We start from the raw sequence: 24,130 nt of genomic DNA, 5'->3' as shown, positions 1-24,130 counted from the left end.
CCATAACGCCCCTTCTAACCATTCTTTCTAAATCCTTGAGGTTCCCACCGATGTCACTAAATCCGCAGCGGCGGTACAAACGAGGCGCAAACGACCAATTGGAGGGACCGTTGTGGGATTTGCCCAGCATGGGTCCTGCTCTCCCCCTTTTACAAATGATCGTCAGTTAATTTCCCCTCCACACTTTCTTTTCTCTAAAAGGAATTGCTCTTGAAGTCACAATTATTCATTATTTACACTAGTGGGAAATAGGCAAAATTTCCTTCCTTGTATATATGTTACCGGCACCTGGATGAGATTTAATAAAACGACAGGAATACAATAAAATACTCCATCAGTGATAAGGAATGTGCAATGAGCAAATGACTACCATATTCAAGCGACGTATCCCTTTATAACATGAAGCTCAAAATAACTTACAAGCTATCACAGTGTAGGTAACTGCTCCATTTTGGCTCCCCCGCCTCTCTCTCTCTCTCTCTCTCTCTCTCTCAAATAACACCCAAACTACACCTCTTTTGTTATCTTGCAAATTTTTCTCTCTCTCTCTCTCTCTCTCTTTTTTTTTTTTTTACTTTACATGGTCTTTTTTTATTTTTACATCTGACAATACGTTGACCACGGTTACAGTGGTAAAGGACAAGGCAAATATCAAAGAGACGTTTACATTATTTAATAACGATGCTCTATAAAACGACAGCTTGTTTCGACATTGAAACTGCACCTTATGAAGATCCTAAAAAGCGTCCACTGGCTATTAGGAATCTTTAGAGACGTCAAGATTTCTACTGATGTCAGAAAACCGACGACAAGCCATGGTAATTCTCACCAATCGTCCTTTAGTTATTGTGTTTTCCTGTTATCGTGATCTACACAGTATTTTTACTTTCTGGCAGTAGCCTATCCATCATGGTACTGTACATTGTTGCGAGGCATGAATTTTTTGTTTATACACATTATATACTGTATATATATACAACTATATACAATATATATATATATATATATATATATATATATATATATATATATATATATATATATATATTTACATGTGTATGAACGTATGTATACAAAATTTCACGCAGCTATTCATGAAGCGTTGAAACTGGGTCAAGGTCATGATGCTGCTACTTTTTCTCCTCTCCTCTGTTATTACCGCCAGGCCATGTAATGCTATCTTCATCTTGAAAGCGTCTTAATTGTCCTGCATCGACGTAGGAATGATACTTACGAAACCGTAATGGAGGTCAGAACCTGCTATTGCGTCATCATTTTACAAAGTTCGTACCGGAGTCAGTTAACTGAAAAAGTACGTAGTTTTTTTTTTTTTTATTTTCAACAAGTTTCAGTTTTTTTTAATTCATAAACTCATATTTGTAATCAGTCCAAGGCTTATTAACACTACCATCAATATAAGGTTTTATTTTCAGCAATGATAACAAAAATGACAAAGCGAAAACTTTCAGAACAGCCCAAGTAATTCTGATAACTCCGCACATAGTTACAGATAGTAAGTGTTCTAAAAAATCAACCCTAGTTGTGGTAGAGGCACATTTTTACGGTTAAAAGCTTTGCCACAATAAAACAAACAAATGGAAATCTGATAAAAGTCCATTATAACATAACTCGGGGTACATTAAATAATAAAAGAGATTTATTCTCTTGTTTCTCATATTTGGTGGACTAAAATTTTATTCTATGTATTTATTACTTTTTTGCTTTTGAGGAGATGCAGTGATACGGATGGCGCTTTTGAACTTTCAATGCGGCATCGCATAATTGTTGGTGCCGCTCCCTACCTTGATCGTAAAAGACTTATATAACTGCAAAGTCCTGTCACCCAGAGATATCACCTATTCAAGCATCGACCACACTCAACAAGGCTCAACATCTTCGATCAAACGACGAACTTATGTTTTGGCTGCTAAAACTATTATTATTATTATTATTATTATTATTATTATTATTATTATTATTATTCAAAGAATCTGAGTGAACGTTATCAAAAACAAAAATACCACAAAGAAATCACGATCATAATTCTTCGGCGGAAGACCACATCACCGAACAGGAAATTATATTAAGAGGCAATAACCTCGAAGGAACAGCTTTTAATGGTTATCGCAGAGAGAGAGAGAGAGAGAGAGAGAGAGAGAGAGAGAGAGAGAGAGAGAGAGAGAGAGAGAGAGAGAATGTTAATGACATACGCAAATCTCCAGAGGTTCGGAAGATAAATGGGGCTAGACATCATTCATAGCAGACTCATTATCACTTCATCTTTCTTCGCACATCTTTCTTACTTTTTTTTATTCGGTTCTTTGATCATGTTTAATCTCAAAACTGCAAAAAATGGGCAATTTATCCTTCAAGCTTAAACCACTGCACATCTCATCCAAGTGTGATTCAGAAACCAGCTAACATAATTATACACGAGGTGGAAGAATCACATAAGGTATATTCCATGTGGGGATGAGAGATTAATAAGGAAAAACTCCATAATAAAGAAATGCGATGCTAAAATATCATAAATAAAAATACAAAGACCGAATTAATCTCAAAACTAATTATAGAAAAACAGACAGAATTAAGTAAAGTTTAATCAAATTTAATTACACAAAAACTGACAAAACAAATAAAAAATAAAACAAACAGACCATAACGACTACAATTCCGAGTTTTCAATCATTAATTGTTCACCAAATTAAAGTAATTCAACAAAAGAAAATCTTGATAATTTCCAATAAAAATTCATATTAGACCAGATAATGTATATGCCGGCAAATATAGAAGGCCAGGGAATTAATTACACATTTCACTGCATTTATCTAACAAAAATCATACTCCATACAATATATACATGTATATATGTATATATATACATATATATATGTTTATATATATATATATGTCATATATATATATATATATATGTATGTATAAGTGAACGATCCAGGCTGGATGCGAAACGAAAAGGTTGAAAGCTGTTTGGATGAATATTTTGCGAAGTAGATACATCGTAAGAACTGAAAGAATGAGAAATGCAGACATAAGTAAGTTGTTAACAGTTTAGCGTAGGTGTAAGCATGGAATAGTAATCCGATATGGTACGGCCATGTGGAAGGAATGGGCAGGTTAGCAAAAATTGCACATTTCGAAAGTGGTGAAGCAGATGAAAAGAGCAAGACCTATGAAGCGCTGGAGAACTGGGTTGAAAGAGGTATATACTGAAAAGGAAGAGCTTTAATATTTCGGAGGCGCGAGAGAGCAGGCAAGATGGAGGGAATTTGGAACAATGCGTGTTGGGGGATTCGAAACGCTGGCGCGGAGCCTTCTCTCTATATGTGTAGAAGCAACGGATGTAGATTTTATAGTTCAAGGGGTTCCATCTACGATAAAGCAGTTAAAGCATGAACGTATAAAAGTGACAAAGTGACATTTCCGCTGCATTGGCCCCGAGTGAAGAAACGGCTTAATGCTGAAAACACACACACACATCTACACTAAACACACACACATATATATATATGTGTGTGTGTGTTGTGTGTGTATGTGCGTGTCTGTATGTGTACCCACCTAGGGAATCACTCCAAAAACTGAATTGTATCCCTAATTAATTCATGAATTTAATTACAGGAGATACCAACCATAACCGCAATCATGAAATGTGCAACTGAAAATGCAATTACTACTTTGACAAAAGTCCGCCTAATTACACCATTCAGTTTTAATTGTAGCGGTCTGCGCGACAGTAAGCTTTTTATGACTAACAGATTGCAAGTAATGATTCAAGGTTATGGTCTTTGTAGTGCAGTCCTAACACGAACTCTCAGTCATGCTAAGACAAAAGAGCCCATTAGTTACGAAATTTAATTACTCATTCCAGTAGTGACTTACTTAATTTTCTTAGCAGACAGAGGGACACGGTACATAACAGAAATAAAGTATCGCTCGTTCTAAATGATTTCTCCATCTTTCAATGGGCGGATCTGTCTACATCCTTTTCTTACAATAATCATTTTCTCATTGCATCAGGACTGCGGTAGAAAATACCAGAGTTGCCGGCTCCCTCTACCTATGAAAAGAGGCGAGAGATAAATATAAGTGTCGACAGACTTCTATTCCTATAGGATAAAGAGCATGAAGGTATCAGCATACTTGAAAGGGCCTTCCACTCTATGCCTCATGTTGCGAATTAAGGCGCGAATAGGTACAAAAAGCAGAGATTTTGAGGGTTTTCACTTTCAAAAGGTTTGCCTAAAATTCTTACAAAGGTCTCTTTTTGAGCTATACTTGCATTTTTCATTTAAATTTTCTTCATGCAGGAAGATAAAACGACCACTCTCTATAAAAAATGGCTCTTGTTGCCTGCCGATCATTCTGCCTTATGAGTGACGTAAGAGCAGAGCGGGTTCTCTTGATTTAGGTATGGACAATAGCCTGCGTTTTCATAGCCATCCGCATTCAAAGATCATGTCGCGACCCGTGTTATGAGATACAATGTGTACTAGGCTTATCAGGAACACGCAATGGGTGATAAGTTTCCTTATTTTAAAATTTAACTGCTTGATGGACTGACCAAAATACTATATTGGATGACTAGAGACATTACGATTTCCATAATTTAACACAAAATTTAGCAAAAAAATTTAACTGATTAATAACGACAAGTACATCTTGAGCATGTTTTCTACGAAAAATGTGTTAAATTTCCGGAAACTAAGGTGCCAAAAATATAAATAAAAAATAAAAAACTGAATGAAAACCCCTGATGATCCAAAACGAAACTCATATCAAATGAAAATATCGCTTCAAGATCCCTTAAGACAGACGTGTGCACACTTGCAATAATACCTTAGCCTTATGCACTGGCAGGTCCAGCAGCTATTCTATTATGACCTCAGGCCGAACTGGGATCAAAAACCGAAAGTTTCAATCGATCGATACGGCGGAAGCGTCTAAAATCACGTTTGAAGTGGACAGTAACTGACGCGACCTCTACTCTGCGAAAGGCTTTGCGTTTCCTATGAACGATACAAGGTCTGGTATTCTTCAGACCCTGGAACAATAGCTGACGTTAACGTCTTCACACAATTTGTTTCTTTGAGAACACATAACTACAAGAAACGTGAATGTTGCTTATGGAATTACTTCATAATTCTGTACCTTAACATATGCATAACTTATGGAATTATTTCATAATTCCGTAACTTATTATATTTTGCTTAACATTTGATGAAAATCGAAACAGACAAAGAATAATTTTTCTCGGAAAGACCAATATTCCATTAAGTATCATCAATCTCTTTCAAATTCACTTACTAAACAGTTAGACCAACTCATGAAAATAAATAATCAATCAACCTTCGACATTTGTAATGACACCGATTCGCTCCTATACACAAAACTATAATCGACCTCACCCAATCACAGTAAAACAAGATAATTTCCTATTAACTTTTTCGTTTGTTTTTTAAGCCAACAAAATGATGCACAGCCCTTTCAATCTGCAAGCGATCGTTATCATGTTTGCAACCGGAAAAACTAAAACCATAAAAAATGCATGTATAAAAAGACAGTAAACAAATACTAAATAGACAAACAAATACATGACAGAGACAAACACTCACTATCATCTTAAAAAAAAAAAAAAAATCATCGCGACGCAAAGGCATCAACCCTCCAGTCATTAATCAGAAGTAGTAATTAGCAAACCGTGGTGTAATAATCACTAATGATCATTATGGGAAATCGAATAATTTCCTATAATTGCTGCCGAGACTGACATACGGTCCCGTGGCAGTAAACTGATATCTGTAGTTAATATCTTAATATATTCTTACAATACATAGGGACGTGTACTATCTTGTATATGTATTTATGTGAAAGGAAAACCTGCAGTCCGTAAATGCATATTACTATGTACATGCAAACATATGATTTGTGAACTGAAGTGCGTTTTATAAAAGCACCTGTGAATAGGCCTGTAATACAAAACTGCATACACAGAGCAGCTAAGACTATACTAAAATACACACCCCACAAAGGTTACTCGACCCGCAACCAGAATATGAATAGATCTGAGACGAGCCCTTGCTTAAATAACTGACCTTTACGTAAAAACTGGCTGGCTGGATGAGAAGAGGTCCTCGGATTAGCATGCACAGCTGTGGCCGCGACAAGGGGGCGGGATCTCACGATAGTTCAACTGGTTACAGCCTACACAAGCGTGTGTTTGACACTCAGTGGTAATAAACAGTATTCCTTGCCATACTCTTTACAGCATATTTACGGCGATGCAATATCAAAGGTCAACAACGCTCAGTTTGAGAAAACTAACCATGAACTTTCAGAATACCGACATAGATTTGACATGAAAATAATACAGCAAACGGATGACGTTCTGCAGAGACACACCATTTGAATTCAGAGCTTATGGTCTCAAGGACGGGGGTTTAACAAGGGCAATACAAGAAATGCCACTGTGCCACAAGCATGGATCTCCTCGAATAAATTAAAGCAACAAACTGGTTTATTATAATATGAACTACAACGATTAGTTTTCCTAAGACCCTGACATGAGCATCTCATTAACCCACCTGGTCATTGTTGCATCGCTGTATACGAACTAAGGGCTAATTTTCACATTTACTTCTCACATTAAGTGAGATACCCACTTGAAACCTTGCTGAATTAGCTGCGTCAAGATTAATTCAATTAAAAGTCGGTTGTTCTTCCAATTCCAGCAACTATCCAACTCCGAACTCCTTTATCTTCGTTTTTTTCTTTGAAGTAGGTCCAACTTACTTTCAAAACATTTAGGAGAACCGATTGCCCTCAACACTTTTCCCCAGAAGTACCCAATTACTTTTTTTGCTTACAAGAACTGAGCCGGATTTGCTATTCTCTAGAGAGAGAGAGAGAGAGAGAGAGAGAGAGAGAGAGAGAGAGAGAGAGAGAGAGAGAGAGAGAGAGATTCTAAAGTGCAACGTAATTTTACTTTCAGTCAAGTTTTTCTAATGCTTCATCGTTTCAGTTCAGTGACTTGAAGGGACTCTGGGAAGTTTCTCTTAATGATTGTAAGAAACAAGGCGACCTGAGTGCTCAGACACCGTCATGCAAAGTAATTCCCCTGAAGGAAATAACATCTATTTGCCAGTTCTCATTAGTAAGTGTTGCCGAACTCATCAAGATATCCGGAAATATTTTATAATTTCGTTAATTTTCCTAAGGGTTAATAAAAACACCTATGAAGATTCCTGCCACTAACCAACTTGCCACCGACAGAGGAGGATTTAGAAGCTCTATCTTTACTCTAACTCTGGCGATGTACTCCAGTTAAGATCTTTTTCATTCTTTCCGAAAGCAGGAAAATCACGAACATGCCAGCAAATTTATCCACATAATCTAACCTTCAAAGATGAAAAGTAAACCCTCTGTATTACTAAGGGACAACAACAACAAAAAAAAGCAAAGATTTACATTACTTAACAAACACTTAACAAATTTCTCCCAGACTAAACACTTCAGTACATCTGGAGGCCAAGCAGACGTTACCTACAGGAGGACTGGGGCAGGGGGGAGGGGCGGGGAGTAGGAGACGATGCAGATGGAGGAAAACATTCTAAAAAACTTCAGTGAACGTAATGCAACTCTCGAAAAGGACGTTCGACAGATGTCAAATGAACGCTCACAAAAACAAGGAGGATGACGCCAAGGTCAGTGAGAATCATATATGCGTAAACTAATATCTCTTCCTGTCATACGATGCAGCAGCTTTCCTTTTTTTATTTGCGTTTCTCCTGCAGATGGGGAATTCAACAAATGAAGGAATACAACCCTGTGTAACCCTAAAATGAGATGGGCAATAAAGTATCAATGAGGATTTTTCAATATACTGTAAGTCCGCTCTCCCTCTAATATTCCTGCATACAGGCAGACAAACAAAAGGATGCATACACACTAATATATACAAATGCATAATTTACGACATATATATCCACACACACACTATATGTGTGTATATATATATATATATATATATATATATATATATATATATATATATATATATATATATATATATATTATCCTCCTTCCTTTACAAGGAGTGGCGCGTCAACTAGTGTCTTTCCTGTTTGAAGCAAGTACCTACAGTATGAGATGATGTTAATAGGCCCCCATCCTGCCTCATGGATGTTCAAAAAGTTTATGTATAATGGTGTTGGGGTTTTCCTGGATGCCACAGCTCAGCAAGTTGGGCACTCTGCTCACATCATAAAATCAGGCGTTCAACCGGTGGCCACGGTTCAACTCGGCCTGTCAGCCACCAGTCAACCCATATGAGAAAGGGTACCAGTATCCTGCTTGGGTCAAGAAAAGGCACAGGGATATGTGGTATATATAAAATGTAAAATACTTCCTTATTTTTTGCAACATCAGTACAGGCTATATGGCTGCAAACCTCATGTCCATACCCATGTGGTGACTCTCCATCCCAAAAAGGTCAAAAACACAGTTATTGGCCTCACGACAGGAGGCTCATCTAGAAAGGAATCTGCGGGCACTAACTAGGCACTCATTTGCCTCAAGATACAATATATCTTAATAAAAAAAAACACATACACACTGGCACATCATATGGCAGCGATATCAATATTGCAGCACCATTTAATACCAACGCTAAAGCAGTCTTCAGAAAAAAGACTGACCTGACATACGTGGTTGTCGTTGGCATTGAGAGGGAAGGCTCAGCCTCAGTTTAGGAGGTATTTCCTTCTACGAGGAGTTGACGACCCTCTACTCAGTGTTTCTCTGCCTTGGGACGTGTTGTATCAGAATGCCCTTCCTACGGCAGCAATCTAAGATTTAGGTTTACTACATATGGGGTTCATACTTCGTTCACCAGTTAAAGCATGAACAAGGCAGCGACCGACTTGTTGTTTAATCTCTGAAGCCAACCCCTTTTAGAGGAAAAGGCCTAATTTGTCAGTGGGTATTTCTCAAAAACCTGACATACTTTCTAACTAATACTAATTAATATTTATAGTTATAAATAACAACTTCTTGAATAGATGAAGTATAATGCAACCATAACAAGTTTTAAGAGAAGAAGGATTATCTGCTCCATCACTGACATTATGAAAACGATTATCGTCAGCTTCCTCCTGAGAAGCTTCCCGTTTTTTCGTAATCTTTTTACCAGAGCAGAGAAGCAACGCCAAGGACTTTAGTGTAATTCAATTACACGAGCGGCTGCGATCGTCTGCCAGGAGCTTTTATGTTTCCTAAGGCGTGAGGGACGAGACGTGATTCGGTAACACAAAAACAAAACTGCAACCCCTTCCACCTCTTTCATACTAACACCAGCACTGACATCATCGTCATGACCACGTGCATCTCCAACACTCTCTTGGGCAGAAAAATACTGAGCAACATAATGTAATTGATATTCTGCATGTATGACAAGTTTGCAAAATTGCTCAATTATTGTCATTTCTGAAGGGACAGATACAATAAAAAAAATACTAACATCACCATCATTATTACACATTACATTCTTTGTTGGCGTACCAACATCACGCACTGTATCATAATCATCATCACCACCACACTATCACAAGCAAAACTACCTATATCTCGGTCACTGCTATCTGACTACCTTTTCACCTCTCTCGCCTAAATCACAATCATTCCTGTAACGCCAGTACCTCTATCCTGAATGACTCATTGATTTTAATCAACATCAACTACGTCACAATCATCGTCACTCATCATTATATCAACATCGTAACCATTCTCAATCATCACTATCATACAAATATCACCATTAAAACCTGTACCTCAGTCACCGCTATGATACTAACAATTCCATTTCATTATTAACTACATCACAGTCATTGCTATCATACTACGACTACCATCATTATCATCCAATGTCAGTCATCGTTATCTTGGCAATAACACCATCATTTTTACCTACATTATAATTATTGCCATAAAAAATAAAAACCATACCCTCCATCACTACTACCACCATCTTCAGCACCACCACTCCTATACCTATCACAATCGCCTTTTTATATCTCAACAATAACTACCACCATCAGCATCACCGCTTGCGCCATCTGCCGCGTCTCTCAGCATCCCTGACCTCCTACCTTGACCCTCAGAGGAAGAGAGGAATCAAATGCACTGATGTCACATCAGCATCCTTTCGACTCCTTACCCTCCCACACCCATCAGTATCTGAAGCATCAGAAGTCCTTCCGTGAGGCTCTTAAGCATCACACGACCGCATCTTCAAAGTAATCATTACCAAACGCACCAAAAGCATCCACTTCGAGCATTTCCTGCACCGAGGGTATCAAGTGCAGCCGATGGAAAGAAACTTACACACACACACACACACACACACACGCAAAGGATGGTTCCACCAGGACGGAGTGGTAATTTGCCCTTTTAAAGGAGAAGTTCGATCCAATTTTTTCTTTTGACATATTCTGAAATAAATACGATCATTATAATACTACAAATAGTGGCCCATTGTTTTTAATTCTAAATACATCTTTATCCTCATCTGATACCACTGACTGTTCCTCCTCGCGAGGCTTTTGTATACAAAGGAAAAAAGGACAGTGTGTTCGTATTCTATTGCCCTATTGTCTATTTAACTTAATTTGCATTAATGATGTGAAATATTTCTCACAGTAACAGTAACTTACGGTGAGAGAGAGAGAGGCAAACGTTCCACACAACCATACAAGATCAAGCAGCCTGAAGTTTTCTGAATGATGTTTATATTTGATGTAACTTTCGTATATAATACCACATAAACAAAACTACCGTTATAAAACATCTTACACCGATTTGAAATCACAGTATCCGAACTGAACACTGACACAGTTAGAGAATGATAGACTTGTAGGCCGTCAGCTTCGTTCGCTATGCTCTATCTTGAGATATGTATAACACGTACGTTATAATTACTATTTTAATAGTTCGTCACTGTCAATCCAGCTTCCCAAACATACCTTACGTAAGTTTCAGTAGACAATACCGCGTGGTATGACCTCTGGAGTTATGCAAGTTCCCCATTGTCATAAGAACTTAGCACTATATACCGGTACTTGGTGTATATGGCGACCCCTGGCAATGGGAAGATTTTGATAAAGTTCAAACTCCGTCTAACAAATTAGTATATACGGTAATTTGCGCCGTGAGAAAATTAATAAATGTATCTTTATTTCCTCATAGCAAAATACTGAAACAGGGTATCTACTGTACACACGTCACGGTACGCAGTTTTTCAAATAGTAGTTTGCGATATTGACAGTAGCCTGCGACTTAATCTATATACCTATATCTTTACAATTACATGTGCTACACAATTTCAACTGAGACCCAACAAGGTAGTGTTCCGCCCTATCGTCCTAAATCACCGTCTCTCGAACTGGAAAAAAAAATCGTCGCTTTTAACGGTGCTATCAAAGAGCAGCAATACGACCTGCCATTATTTTAGTGTTGTACCCCATTCCATCACACGATGAATTACCGTATATCTGATTTTCATCGGTCGGTCTCACCGTCTACGACACTCGAAATGGATGAATATTTCAAACTGAAGTTATAGCCTTCCCAATCGGTGCCAATTTCTTCTTTAAATGCACATTACGCCAACTGCAATGAAGCCTTATAGCCTTGGTTCCCGAGGAGTAAAATTTCATTTCATTATTAAATTCAGATTGTAGGTTTTCGACGAATGAAACATCTAAGGATAATAGTGGTTCGTGAATCAAGATTATAAGAACTCATTACATTTCAGATGTATTTACACAGATTTAATGAAGTGACCAAAAGATCCCACACACATATAATTATGAGGGACGTGTCTGAATCGCTCCTTTCCTGCCACGGGATCTCACACGAACCTCTCGCTTGTTAGGTAAGTGTGATCACTATACTACAATAGTCCAGAGAGAGAGAGAGAGAGAGAGAGAGAGAGAGAGAGAGAGAGAGAATACAAGCAGGAGAAAAGAACATCTATTCAGGGATGACAGAACACGATTCAGAACGTATGCTACCGTAACAAAACTTCATCAGCAAGTTATGTGCACATCTCTGTGATTAATTTTACTTAAATAAAAATTCAACAATTCTTAGACGCCCACACTGAGATTCAATCTGCCAAGTGACCACGACCCCACACACAAACACCCCACACAAAAAGACGTGTGGCCAGATAAAAGTGGGGATAAACCAACCGAACACAGTCACATAAACACAAAGACCAAATGTATCACCCACCCGCCAGTGCATTAGTCTACAGACTTGATACAAAATGCCTAAGGCATATTGCCCCTGTTCATACCCTGGGTAAATATATATACCAAGCTTATGTCCGGGCTAAAGACCTTACTTATGCTCCGTAAATTAACCTACGAAAAAGCATATCTGGAACACGAAATTCAATTCGAGCCATCCCGGTGTGTCTGATGCTAATGCTTCCTTTTGCCGGAACGGTTAATGCGATTAGCCGCTATGCATAATTGGATAATTTTACTGCCACAACAAGTCTTTGTCAGCCGCAGTAATTATTGATGGATTACACGGGAGGGGGAGGGGTGGCAAAGGTGACGTATACCGCAAAAACTGCCTTTCAGACAGAACCTCCTAATATACAGTTGGCCTATGACCCTCGTTCAGTCCATGGACTGAAAAGAAGACACCGAAACTAAATTCAAAGAGGATATGATAGATAGCTGCAGCTATTAATCTTAAGGGATAATATCCGATGGTCACATTAATCCGCTGGTTATCTCTAATTCCAATTTACGATTGATGCACGTTTACATACATGAATGCACACACACGAAAAATACTGCACAGAAAGGAACATACGCAACCATAAAGTACTTAATTCAAAGCTGAATGATTATCTTACAAGAAACCATTCTTGGCTCAGGGTAACTCCTATCTCTATAAGACCTCGAAGGCAAGGGCACGAAGCAGATTAGGATACCATAATTACGAAGGTTTATCCTCTCAAAATTATAACTGCAAAAAGACACCCCTTCTTCCAGTTAAATAATGCCAAGGCTTCAGCTCTTGTAAACCAACTTATTATTTCTTTCGGCCTTCCTGTAGCTCTCATTAAAACATCATGAACATCCCGCCACCATTCACTTAAATTCGATTATGACTATTAAACTTTAATCCATCACGAATGAAAATGAGGAAGTATAAAATGAAAGATGAACGAATTTTGAAAAAAAAAAAAAAAAAAAAAAAAAAATCATCCTCGGTATCAAGCTCTATCGGAGGGGTAAAAACAGGCTTATCGTTGATCAGAGCTGCACATATCCATTTGCGTTTTAACTTTATAAAAATATTAACAGAAAAAGCAACCGGCAAAATAAATAATGACAAGTATCCAGATCAGAACAGGAGCATAAAATGAAAAGTTGCGTGGTCGAGATCACAGCACGATATATATATATATAAAAAAAGAGATAGTACAAAGGGAAGGTCACAGCAGATGATACAAATTATCTAAGTGTTATATACTGCCACTGTGGTCTAGAATAGCTTTAGTTTTCAAAGTTTTAGAAATATGTAATAAAAATGGACACAAGGGTAGAGAGAGAGAGAGAGAGAGAGAGAGAGAGAGAGAGAGAGAGAGAGAGAGAGAGAGAGAGAGAGTCATTATAAACAGCTGAATGGTAAATTGAGCATTTAGGGGGAATAATGACATAAATCATTTACTAAACTGAAAGACAAGAAAGCAGAAAAATAGCAGGGGAAACTTTCATCCATTCCATACCAACACCCTGCAGATATTGACAAACATTAAGTCCATTTACATGTTTGACTATTTATTGTATCCTTATTTCATATATATATATATATATATATATATATATATATATATATATATATATATGATAGGCAGATCACTTAAATAGGTAACGAATATCATTTAAATACATTAGGAAAAAGCAGTTTGTTAAAAGACTATATATACATATCTTAATATTCTTGACCAGAAGCCCAGAAAATTTATATCCCTAAAACTTTACTATTGGTGCCTCTCAGTAAAAAAAATCTTTGTTATCAGGTAGAGTGAACTCAAAACTGACTTTATTTCTGTTATTTTGCTTTTTTAGAACATAATGCATTAAGGTAAATAACTTTTCACAGACCGATAAATAAGGAAAATTTCGCCAAACTATAACGCAATCAGATGTGGGTGAATTGCGTTTGTATTGTTATACACACAAAAATACCTGGATACACATGCATTATTTATATTATATATATATATATATATATATATATATATATATATATATATATATATATATATATATATATATATACACACACACAAGCACACGCACATATATATACATATACATATATATACATTGACTGATTGATTAATTGCACATACCGATGCTTATGACTCAGCATAGGCAGGCCTAATCACGTTTAAAACCAAAACCGTTATTCACCAAGTCACCCAGTTACTAATGAATTAACTATTAAAAATGTCAAACTAGAAATAATTAATTAAATATAAATATTCATTTAAAATGTATTTACTGTACACAGAAAACTTAGACGTTAAATATTGCAAGGCATTTTCATTTCAGGTAAAAATCATGAATATGCGCAATAAAGAATTCCGAAACTGACAAAATTACCACTCATCTGACTTCCAAATAGAAAAAATGGAACATAATTAACACTGCTTTGTATTAATGAAACTCTAGCTTTCGCTTCGAAAATGACGCTCATAAATATTCAAGCACCCAAGCAAAGCGCCACACAAATACATACTGTACACATACACACGCATATATATATGTGTATGTATGTGTATATATGCTGTATATGTATATATATATATATAATATATATGTTTATATATATATATATATATATATATATTATATATATATATATATATATATATATATATATATATATATATATATATATATATATATATATATATATATATATATATATATATATATATATATATATATAAACACATACACATAGTGAAAGGGGAAATGTGGACGGTGATAAAGTACAGTGGAATAAAAGATGAGTTGTTGAAGTGATTAGGTTTAATGATGGAAACAAACAAAGCGAGTGTGACGCTATGGAGGAGGACAAATGACTGGTCTGGTGTAAAAGTGGGTCTGAGATAATTGTGCGTTTATCTCCGAGGCACTTTAGTATCTATATGGAAGGAGTGAAGCAAGAAGCCAGGTAAAGCGAATTAGACGTAAGTGCAAAGTTCTAAGTTGAGAAAATGAGTTTTAAATGGAGTATGGAATGACTGGTATTCTTATTAATCACTCCACACACACACACACACACACACACACACAATCATTCCACACTGCAGTTGATACAGTATTGATTCATATACAGTAGGCACTTGGGCGTAAATAAAACGGATGACAGAGAAGAGAGAACACAGAATAAGTGAACCAAGGAAGCTAGCAGTGTGTACAAAAGATTGCGAAAAGACTTGGATTGTCTATTAAAGCCAAGGTTAGAATACTTAAGGGGATAGTTAAGCTAACCCTCGTTCGGGAAGGAAAATGTGGATCTTGAATGTAACTGAACGAAAAAACTGAAATGTTGAGATGAACTGATTGTGTATTATATATAGCGAAAGGGCTGTAGCCGTGAGAAATGGAAAAAGGGTTAGCATAGGCCATAGTTGAAAGGACAGATCAAAGACCTGTAATGGTCTGGTTATGTGGAAAGAATGGCGGACAATAGGTTCACAACATGATGGGGGGTAGTAAGAGAATTTAACATAGAAAGTGAAAGATGTCTTGGAAAGAAGTGCCTTTACATCCAGGAACCATGACAGTCCGTGCAAGATAAGAGATGAATGGCAAAGTATATGCCAGGGACTTTTAACGTGCTGCTGACGTGCTTTCTGTATATATGTATGAAGTAGCTAATATTCAGGAAGTTTTCTTCACAAGTGGATCATCCACGATTCAGGAATGGAAAGGAAGAATTTGGCAGTGACCGTTCTGTTATTTTTTCACTGGATCACCACTATACGAGAAACGAGTTTTTATCCAAATATACAAATATAAACACTCACACATACATACATATATATACACAGATATACAGTATATAAAGGAGAGAGAGAGAGAGAGAGAGAGAGAGAGAGAGAGAGAGAGAGAGAGAGAGAGAGAGAGAGAAGGTATCTGTGATGTTGGAAAGTCACAATCCGAGGCCATGGCACTCATTGGTCTGCAGTTAATAATGAGTTCCTTGGGAAGTAATGCTCACGAACTAATGAAAGAAATGGCAATCAAAAGATGAATTTAATTTTTGCCCTCGTGAGTTTATTACTTCAATGAACAGAGGGCGAACCAGCTACCCCTGAGAAAAGACGAATTCTATTTTCCAAGTTTTTCATTCTCACTCATTAACGTTTAGAGAGAGAGAGAGAGAGAGAGAGAGAGAGAGAGAGAGAGAGAGAGAGCTGGCCACCATGTCCATGAATGAAAATTGATAACGTACGCCGTTTTCCCCTCCGTCTCAGATCAAACACCCAAAGGCCTTCCAATATTTACAGAGAGGATTTGCGAGCCTATTTCCAGCGGAAAACGCGCGAAGGGGTTTTTCGACTGGAGACAAAATGACGCTGTTATGGGAGGCTTTCTGCTGTATTTGCCCCATCCCATACGGCTATATTCATTATGAGGATACATCCATGTTCTTATGTGACTTGTATTCACTTTTAACTGCTTACCTGAGCATCCATGCGGCAATTTATCCAATATATTTAACATATAAAGTAAGGAACCAACAACTTTAACTTTTAAGGAGGTGAAAACAAAACCAAATACAAGTGTGAGAAAAAGTATTTAAACTCAAAATCAACAATATAAAAACATTAGTAATATGATGTTCCAAGCGGTCAGAATAAATTAAGCTCTTATCTTGTGGCGCTTTCAAATATTTTAATGCCATTTACACAAAATGTGACATAAATTCGGTCACCAGATAACGTTAGTCCTACTTAGATAACGAAGTATTCACTTGTTCAGAGTTCTCGACATAATAAGCGATAACATTAAGTAAAAAAATAAAAAGTGGATATTAAAATTTTTCCCGAATTTTAATAATTTACACCAAAAGATTTGGGCCAATAGATTCTTGGCAAAAGATGACATTTTCTGAATTACGTATTCTTATATGGACCTTGAATGATACTACTATTAAAATGATTTCATCAAGTGAAACTTAGCTTAGTCATATACAGTGTATATATATATATATATATATATATATATATATATATATATATATATATATATATATATATATATTATATGTGTGTATACATACATTGTAAGAGCCAGGAGGAAATACAGAAAGGCATAAGTAATTAGCGCCTTTGGGTATTTAATATACAATTCAGCAAGGATAATTACTGTACCCTGAAGAAGTGCATATTAACGACACGGCCGCTGATGTCCTCCATTTCCTGCTGGCTCTGCGGTACATTTATTCACGGGATCCTGGTGACTGCATATTGTGTGTGTGTGTGTGTGTGTGTGTTTATGTGTGTGTGAGTGCTTCCTTATTGTATCACCAAAGACATTATGAATGTGGGAGTGACTGCCGTTTTAATTTTCTCAAATGACAGCCTATCCTCGGGAAATTGAATTTAAAGTTCTTTAAAATTTAGTACATCAACTGAATGCCATAACCAAATGTGACCAAGTCTTACCTACATCTTCCGTGAATTTCAAAATAAAACGAAATGATCAGGTGATTAATAATTTGGGCCATTTTCCGGATAATTTAAATTCATTTATACACTTGAATAAGGTGCAGAATTACATGAAAAATTTATTCAATTGGGACATTAAAGGTAAAAGAGATTTATAAGGTCCTTTGATCTCTTCAGACACATGAAGATTAATATCCATTTTTTTAATATATATAATGGAGGATACAAGGACCCTAGCACGTTATATGAAAACAACTCTCTCTCTCTCTCTCTCTCTCTCTCTCTCTCTCTCTCTCTCTCTCTCTCTCTCTCTCTCTCTCTCTCATAAAAGAAGAAATCTCTGTTTCCATAGCAAAATATCCTCCTATAAGGTTAGAGGATAACAAAATTAAAAACTTTCAAAACGTAAAACAATTTCATTTCTCTCCTCTTACGAAAATCTCGTGGAGAGAGAGAGAGAGAGAGAGAGAGAGAGAGAGAGAGAGAGAGAGAGAGAGAGAGAGAGAGAGAAGCGTATCAAGCACTATCAATAGATCTATCAAACAAAGGCGCTGTTTCTGCATGCCCACTCGAGCAGCGCCAGCCAGTTGAATGCACTGGAGTGCTTACTCTGCAACAATCAAGTGTAAGAAGGCAAACACCACTGATACATCCAAAATATTATTCGGTGTCTGTAAATAAAGAACGATTGTCTGGTGCTGTTCTGTTGATATGGAACAGAAATAATAACGATAACATAATTTCTCAGTATCTCTTTTTAAATCATACTACTTCGTTAATGTTTCGTAATAAAATTTCAGGGAGTCTCCACCCTACATGTGTGTAACTTTTAGATGCCTACCGATTTAATTTGCAATTAATTTCAATCAAACGGAAGACTCCTTGAACCTATTCAGATGTAACTTCCTCAGTAATAAGCAGGTCTTCCCATTCACTTCAATTTCATCTAGTGATGACTCTTAATCTTTTTTTTTTTATTTAAAATCGCACATAAGTTCCACTTTACCTTCCCTCTTTTTCCTCCTGATCTCAGCTTCATCTCTCCGTCTCCTCGAGTGAAGGAGAACGCATACATTTAACTCTTCCCTTTACTCTTGCATATACGAGCAGGAGAAGTTTCCCTATTCCCCAAAAGGGGGCGAGATTCCCAGAGGGGTGGAGGTTTAATCACATTAGAGAATTCTGTTGCCTTGAAATAATCCGGCGGCAATCTCCTATCCCTTTCTCTCAAGTTTTTTCCCTCCTTTTTTTTATCATTTTAAGTATAAAGTTTTCGGTCTCTTTGAAAAACGCGCAGAAGTTTCGACGACAAGAGCACACACCTCTGGCTGGAATGACGCTTATGAAAGGACCTACAAGCGACAGACAGATATGCAGTGCCAGATGGATGCTAGTGTCTATATGCATGTAAACAGAAATCCGAATTTGTTTGCATGTGGCTGTAAAGATATATATTTATCCCTATGAACCAAATAAAACTTGACAACGTGTGCGAAAAAATGGCAATTGTCTCATAAGTTCGCGGTTTCACCACTTATTCAGATATGCTTATCACTACGAACTTCGCATCAAAGTAGGAAATAAACTAAACACGCACTGTAACAAAAGGCTCGTACATTTATTTTCTACTTGGACACTAGACTTTTAGCGATAAGTCTTTCCTACGAAGTTTGAGTGTATCGAAAATTGCGTGTATGTATGTATGTATGTACGTATGTAAGTATGTATGTATGTCTATTATATATATATATATATATATATATATATATATATATATATATATATTATATATATACATATATATTTATGTACATATATATATGTATATATATACACATATACAGTATATACTGTACAGTGTATATGAGAGATGAGAGAGAGAGAGAGAGAGAGAGAGAGAGAGAGAGATTGATTTTCATAATCTTTATCCTACGTTAAAACGACATTCAGCGCAAAGAAACCATGCGTTATTGAGATAAGCAGGCAGTTAAATCTTTCAATAAAAACGCGATCTAATCCATAAACATAAATTTTATAAACTGCAATCATTACACTAAGAGGCCTTGATCCACATCTCCAGAACTCGATATCGCGGAGTTTGCTTAGGAAGTGTTTACTTCGAGATAAGCAAAGTTTATTTTGGCGCCCATTTCGTGGATGAAAAATAACCCACTTGCAAAAGCCTCTCTTTCCATGAGCATCCTTACATTCTCATTTATTCTTTACTACTACACAACTTCAGTAACACATCCGTAAATAATCAAAACCAGGCCAGACTCTCAGCAGTTTGTGGCTATTTTCCTCTTTCTCTTCTTTTTCTCCTCACGAAATGCAGGCCTCTTCCACTCTCCTCTCCCCTTACTCACGCAGAGAGCGTCTAATGAAATAGTCGCGGTCACACTCACACGTGCCGTGTATATTTGCGCCTCGTCCTATTCTCGCTCCACGTTCAATATTTCCTCGTGAGCGTTTCATGCGTTTAATGACATCTTCACCCTGTTCCTACTCTCCAGGAATAAATGTAAAGCGGGTAATATCTCAGTTCTTCCTTTTATTCTCTTTTGAATATTCGTTTCTTAATATGAGTAAACCAATATCATTCGCGAAAGATACATAAAAATGCAGAAGTGTGTGCACTAACAAATTATTCCACGTCTTATTCTTTCAAGTTTCTCAGTGAATATGAGTGTAATTCCAGCCTTTTCTCTCCTAAATCGCTTCTCGAATGTTTTGTGTTCCATCTTTTCCTTTCTCTTTCCGGTCTCGTATGGACTTTTATTGGTATACTCTCCCTTCTCTATTAACCCCGTGTGAATGGAATCCAAATTTCTATCTGTTCTAAATTATGCATCGTGTGCGTTTTCTCGTGTGTCAGGCCGTGTACAAGTAAGCCTATGCCAGTTCTCCTGGCTCCCCACCCCCGCCCCCTCCCTGCCAAAGCACACACTAAAGCTTTCAATTCGCGAGGTCTGTGCCTCAGCTACCACCACCGCATACAGAGCTATTTCAATTACGACTGCAATCCTGCAGAACAGGACCTTGAATACAGCCCTTCCTATTCAGCTGCTGCAGGCCCAGTTGGCCTGCCAGAGTAGAGGGACGCCGTGGTGCGTTTTCTCTTTTTAAAACTTCCCACTGTGAGCGCATGCAGTGCTCACATATTTTTCAATTTTAAAATGAGGAGCACTTTCTCCTCTACATGCAAATCAAATAAAAGAAATCTTATTACTATCACACATCATTATACTCGTACATAACACATGATAACAACAGACACATCAACACCCTGTTCATATTAAGAATTGTTAGCAATGTGAATTTTACTTAAAACTTTGGCGGCTTGGACATTTAGACTGCATTTAAATTTTTAATAACCTAGCCTGAATAAACATTGGATTCCCTTTATTCATAATTTAAGAACAAAAAATGCATTTACACGCTCTTCTTTTCATGTCTGACTTTCGTAAAGGTTTTAAATTATTCTTTCTCTCTCTCTCTTTCTCCTTTCTTCAAAACAGATTCCCTCATTCACACAAATCATAATAAGACTAAATTTGCATCTGAATGAAAAGGAACCGCTTCTCCCTTTCCTCCTTTGCCATTTCGAACTTTATTTAGTCATAGACTTTCTCTGCAACTTCCCTTTCTGCTTCCACAAGGTTGCACACAAATACTTTCCTCCTGCATATCACCCTTTCCGACCCTCTCTCTCTCTGTGTGTGTGTGTGTGTGTGTCTCTCATACACACATAAGCACAGAGGGTGAGAAATGGGCTAGTGCACCGTAGAGAGAGAGAGAGAGAGAGAGAGAGAGAGAGAGAGAGAGAGAGAGAGAGAGAGAGAGAGAGATTACATGAATACAATGGACAACTTACACACCAGAATTGTGTCGCATACATTTATACGCGACGCGATTCTCGCCAACGCACGAAGAATTTCCTACCACAGCCGATATCAAAGGTTGTCCCCTCTCCCTCTCTTCTCTCAAACACCCCTCCCCCACCACCCATGACCTTCCATACACGCTGAGTTTTCCAAAAATACAACTCCATACAAGTCGACTTTTCCAAAAAATCTCGTAAAACTCTAAGGTCGGGGTCGCCATAAAAAATACATACCGACGACGCCCTTCGGAGCTTCCAATTTTTTTCCCTCCGAAGCTATTCAAAACATTTCTGTGCCTGGAGGGGAGAGGGAAAGATTTGTGCCGTGTCGGAGGAGGCCACCTTAGGTCAGACCCCTCATGCAGATTCCCCTAACTACAAGACACTGACAAGAGAACGTTATTGGAAACGGATACTGAGTTCTATAGCCATTTACACCCGACCAAATACCGCCGAAATGAAAGACACGTAAATACAGGAGGAAAACTGTGAATCCAAAGAAATTAATCAAAATTCTATATCAGTTTCCGTGTTCAAATGGGAAGACGAATGCACACAGATACACAATTTTTCAAAATCATGGCGTTTCCCCTAGCTGGGGTAGCTCTAGAGAAATACCAATACAACGATCACTGCCAAACTCTTGCTGTAAATATTGAGACTTGGATGAACCCTCTGACAAGAATCCCCATCTCACTCACTCTCTCTCTCTCTCTCTCTCTCTCTCTCTCTCTCTCTCTCTCTCTCTCTCTCTCTCTCTATCTCTCTATATATATATATATATATATATATATATATATATATATATATATATATATATATATATATATATATATATATATATATGGTGGCACAATGGTACGATTCTTGGCTACCAGTCGAGAGGGGCAGGTTTCAAATCCAGATACTCACTGACGGCTCGGATTGAGCCACTGGAAAAATCCGGTAGTCCGTCAACCTAATGGTCCGAAAAAACCCCGAGAGGTTCAGTAGGAGAATAGGTACCAGCCCTCGGGCTGGAGAGTTAAACAGTGGACCTAGCAACACACTGGCCACGTATCATAGGTATTGGGACCTGTCCCCCACTGGCTGTCGGCCTAAGAAACAGGAGATCAGCACCTGCCCTATGAGACTACAGAGGCCCAGGAGGACTTTAACTTCACATATATATGTATATATATGTGTACATACTTACATATGCGTTCTACAAAAATAATTACCAGAGGAAATACACAATGTAATGTCATCTACCGAAATTACGTTCAATCACTGAAAGGGAAAACTAGCTAACAAACTTAAATCATGAGAACAAGCGGAAAAAAATCCTTACATAAAGCAAACTCCAGAAACTGAATACAAGCATACAGAACAAAGCTCAGATTAAAAAATAAAAAAAAAAGTTTAATAAAAGCACACAGAAACCAAACAAAAAGCATGAAAACAAATTCCTCCGATACAGGCCCCCAAAAGACTGAAATTACAAACACACCAACAGGGAGAAAAATTTCCATCTGCTCGCAAACTAAACAAAATGTCAAACAAACAAACAAACACGGGGGAAGTAAATCCTCTGACTGCTTAAAACACAAAAATGATAAGTGGAATAAACAAGAAGGGAACCTCCCGGGGGATTATAACACCGTCGCGTCTGCCATATACATGGAGCTTCCGTGGAAGGCACTTTGAATAAACACCCCACCAGTCTCTGATGGCCAGTAAGTTAGGGGTGTGAGCATCTACCTCGCAGTGCAACATTTTCCTTACAGCCTTGAAAATGTGCGTTTTCTTCTCATTTGAACCATAACATTTCGTAAAACTCAGATTATGGACGCGGACGGAACATGTCCCTTTGGCTGCATTTATGTCTTTTCTTCCTTCCTTCCAAAGTGGGTGAGACATCATCAGCAATTACAGGAATAACTTCAGAACATCTTCACGGCCATGTAAACACGTGCGGCCGCACGAGCACGCTCGCACAAATTCATATAAAAATGTACATGAAACTAAGCATGGAACATCCAATGAGAATATCAGTAACAGCGGCACACAGATAATTATGATAATCAGTGAAACGTCTAATCTGTTCTTTCTTTTAGAAAGGACGAGAAAGGGGCTCCTTTTCATAAAACAAATATTCTTTACAAACTTTTCCTAACTGAGGGTGTTTAGTTGCATAAGTCAAACTGCATTCTGTGTTCAACTGCAAAAACACAAATCTTTGAATTTATACACACTTATGGCCTATGATCATACTATTTAAAATAACGAGACATTTAACAGTATAATGAAAATCTTCCTGTCCTTTCTACACAACGTGACCTTTTGTCGCCAAATTGCAAGCTATTGAAGTGAGCAACATCAACAAAGTAATAACTTTAGAAGCAAAAATAAAAGCATACAACAAACCCCATCACGTGAGCGCCACGAAAAGGCTTACTCACGAATATGCAAATCAAGTC

At 37.4% G+C, this 24,130-nt stretch overlaps 1 protein-coding gene across 10 annotated transcripts in view; it reads right to left on the bottom strand.

Moving 5' to 3' along the window:
- Positions 1–24,130, bottom strand: part of LOC136853422 (uncharacterized) — a 574,979-nt gene that overhangs the window by 402,557 nt on the left and 148,292 nt on the right. Inside the window, exon 2 of one of the 10 annotated variants that reach the window (XM_067128968.1) lies at positions 3,898–4,075. The exons of the other annotated variants lie outside the window; for them this stretch is intronic. The gene's annotated coding sequence lies outside the window, so the exon portion shown is untranslated. The remainder of the gene's footprint in view (positions 1–3,897; positions 4,076–24,130) is intronic. 10 annotated transcript variants of the gene reach the window in all.

Source organism: Macrobrachium rosenbergii, chromosome 27 (assembly GCF_040412425.1).
Source record: "Macrobrachium rosenbergii isolate ZJJX-2024 chromosome 27, ASM4041242v1, whole genome shotgun sequence".
NCBI classification, from domain to species: Eukaryota; Metazoa; Arthropoda; class Malacostraca; order Decapoda; family Palaemonidae; genus Macrobrachium; species Macrobrachium rosenbergii.
Note: the sequence above shows the minus strand (reverse complement) of the source record. Positions and strands in the feature narration are given on the sequence as shown.